The sequence below is a fragment of the Aquarana catesbeiana genome, linkage group LG03, assembly GCF_042186555.1.
Source record: "Aquarana catesbeiana isolate 2022-GZ linkage group LG03, ASM4218655v1, whole genome shotgun sequence".
Taxonomy (NCBI): Eukaryota; Metazoa; Chordata; class Amphibia; order Anura; family Ranidae; genus Aquarana; species Aquarana catesbeiana.
Window position 1 is genome coordinate 196,240,647 of NC_133326.1, and position 3,759 is coordinate 196,244,405.

A 3,759-nucleotide genomic window follows, 5' to 3' on the forward strand; every position below is an offset into this window, starting at 1 on the left:
GCTTAGCTTAGTATCGTCTGCAAATACAGAGATTGAACTGTTTATCCCATCCTCCAGATCGTTTATGAACAAATTAAATAGGATTGGTCCCAGCACAGAAACCTGGGGAACCCCACTACCCACCCCTGACCATTCTGAGTACTCCCCATTTATCACCACCCTCTGAACTCGCCCTTGTAGCCAGTTTTCAATCCATGTACTCAACCTATGGTCCATGCCAACGGACCTTATTTTGTACAGTAAACGTTTATGGGGAACTGTGTCAAATGCTTTTGCAAAATCCAGATACACCACGTCTACGGGCCTTCCTCTATCTAGATGGCAACTCACCTCCTCATAGAAGGTTAATAGATTGGTTTGGCAAGAACGATTCTTCATGAATCCATGCTGATTACTGCTAATGATTCTAATTACTAAAATCTTGTATATAGTCCCTTATCATCCCCTCCAAGAGTTTACATACTATTGATGTTAGGCTAACAGGTCTGTAATTCCCAGGGATGTATTTTGAGCCCTTTTTAAATATTGGTGCTACATTGGCTTTTCTCCAATCAGCTGGTACCATTCCAGTCAGTAGACTATTTGTAAAAATTAGGAACAACGGTCTGGCAATCACTTGACTGAGTTCCCTAAGTACCCTTGGATGCAAGCCATCTGGTCCCGGTGATTTATTAATGTTAAGTTTCTCAAGTCTAATTTTAATTCTGTCCTCTGTTAACCATGGAGGTGCTTCCTGTGTTGTGTCATGAGGATAAACACTGCAGTTTTGGTTACTGAAGCCCCCCGATTCACTCGTGAAGACTGAGGAGAAGAATAAATTCAATACCTTCGCCATTTCCCCATCCTTTGTAACCAGATGTCCTTCCTCATTCTTTATGGGGCCAATATGGTCTGTCCTCCCTTTTTTACTGTTTACATACTTAAAGAATTTCTTGGGATTTTTTTTGCTTTCCTCCGCTATGTGTCTTTCATGTTCTATCTTAGCTGTCCTAATTGCACCCTTACATTTCTTGTTGCATTCTTTATAAAGTCTGAATGCTGAGGATGATCCCTCAACCTTGTATTTTTTGAAGGCCTTCTCCTTTGCTTTTATATGCATTTTTACATTGGAGTTAAGCCATCCAGGACTTTTGTTCACTCTTTTAAATTACATTGGCTAATGCCCTTATTTAATATGCTCTTAAAGCAAACCCATCTCTCCTCCCTATTCTTTGTTCCTAATATTTTATCCCAATTTATGCCTTTTAGCAAGGTTTGTAGTTTAGGGAAATTGGCTCTTTTGAAATTCAGTGTCTTTGTATTCCCTTTATGTTTCCTATTTGTGTGATTTATACGGAAACTAATTGACCTGTGATCGCTGTTACCTAAATTGCCCCGTATTTCCACATCCGTGATCAGGTCTGTATCGTTGGTAATCAGTAGATCCAGTAATGTTTTATTTCTAGTTGGTGCGTCTACCATCTGACCCATAAAATTGTCCTGCAAGACATTAAGGAACTGGCGAGCCTTAAATGAATGCGCGGTTCCCTCCACCCAGTCTATGTCTGGATAATTAAAATCCCCCATTAAGATAACACTTCCCATCCTTGCTGCTAATCCAGATTGTGATAGGAGATCTGTCTCCACTCTCTCCCTCAAGTTAGGGGGCCTATAGCATACTCCCAGTATTATTTTCCCCTTAGCTTCATCCCTTTGGAGCTCGACCCATAAGGATTCCTCCTCTTCTCTAGCTCCCTCAGTGATGTCATCTCTCAAATTCACTTGTACATTATTCTTGATATATAGGCATACCCCTCCCCCTTTTTTACCCTCTCTATCCTTGCGGTATAGGGTATACCCTTGAATGTTTGCCAGCCAATCATGAGAGCTGTTGAACCAGGTCTCTGAAATTCCCACAAAATCCAAATCCTCCTCGTACAACAGTATATCTAGTTCTCCCATCTTGTCCGCCATGCTCCTGGCATTGGTGAACATGCCACATAGTTTAGACTGGTCGCATATTGTCCTCGTATTGGGTGTTTCGAGATTGCAACTAGGACTTGCTACTATACTCACCTTGTGTTTTTGTGCTTTGGTTAACCTACCACTAATGCCCCTAATACTACCCTCTGGAATATCTTTCGCGCTGGCTATCTCTGCTTCTGGACCCTCCCCCCCATCGCCTAGTTTAAAAACCCCTCTAACTTTTTGGCCATCTTCATTCCCAGCAGATCTGCACCCTCCTCATTTAGGTGCAGTCCATCCCTTCTATAATACCGGTTACCGACTGAGAAGGCGGCCCAGTCCTCCAGGAACCCAAACCCCTCCTTACTACACCAGCTCTTCAGCCACTTGTTTACTTCCCTAATCTCCCTCTGCCTTTCTGGTGTGGCTCGATGTACTGGTAGTATTCCTGAGAATACTACCTTGGAGGTCCTTTTCCTCAATTTAGCTCCTAAGTCCCTAAAATCGTTCTTTAGGACACGCCATCTGCCTCTGACTTGTTCGCTCTCCACTCAAGGTCCCCCCAACTCTGGTTTTAACTCACCACTTAGACCAGTTCCACTTGGACTAAGTTCCAACAGCCTCACAATGAGCAGGCTCAGGATGAGTCCTACACAAAGTTATACAGGCCGCAAGCACCTGTGAGCAATTAACCACTCCCCTTAATTGATAGCCTGAAGGAAATGAAGGAACCAAAGAAAAAAAAAAAAAAGCGATTTAAAAAGTGACAGAAAAAGGTGATTGAAAAACTAAAAGTAAAAGCCCCAAAAATGCAACCCAGAAAACAAAAAGCAAGACTTGTTCACTCTCCACTCAAGGTCCCCCCAACTCTGGTTTTAACTCACCACTTAGACCAGTTCCACTTGGACTAAGTTCCAACAGCCTCACAATGAGCAGGCTCAGGATGAGTCCTACACAAAGTTATACAGGCCGCAAGCACATGTGAGCAATTAACCACTCCCCTTAATTGATAGCCTGAAGGAAATGAAGGAACCAAAGGAAAAAAAAAAAAAAAAAAGCTATTTAAAAAGTGACAGAAAAAGGTGATTGAAAAACTAAAAGGAAAAGCCCCAAAAATGCAACCCAGCAAACAAAAAGCAAGACTTGTTCACTCTCCACTCAAGGTCCCCCAACTCTGGTTTTTAACTCACCACCTAGACCAGTTCCACTTGAACTAAGTTCCAACAGCCTCACAATGAGCAGGCTCAGGATGAGTCCTACACAAAGTTATACAGGCCGCAAGCATATGTGAGCAATTAACCACTCCCCTTAATTGATAGCCTGAAGGAAATGAAGGAACCAAAGGAAAAAAAAAAAAAGCTATTTAAAAAGTGACAGAAAAAGGTGATTGAAAAACTAAAAGGAAAAGCCCCAAAAATGCAACCCAGAAAACAAGAAGCAAGACTTGTTCACTCTCCACTCAAGGTCCCCCCAACTCTGGTTTTAACTCACCACTTAGACCAGTTCCACTTGAACTAAGTTCCAATAGCCTCACAATGAGCAGGCTCAGGATGAGTCCTACACAAAGTTATACAGGCCGCAAGCACATGTGAGCAATTAACCACTCCCCTTAATTGATAGCCTGAAGGAAATGAAGGTACCAAAGGAAAAAAAAAAAAAAAAAGCTATTTAAAAAGTGACAGAAAAAGGTGATTGAAAAACTAAAAGGAATCCAGTTAAAATAGTCCATAAATTTCACTCACATCTCGCAACTTTATACAAGACAAACAATGAATTTAATCCTACAGAGGCTGAATCCTTCTTCTCAAAAATAAC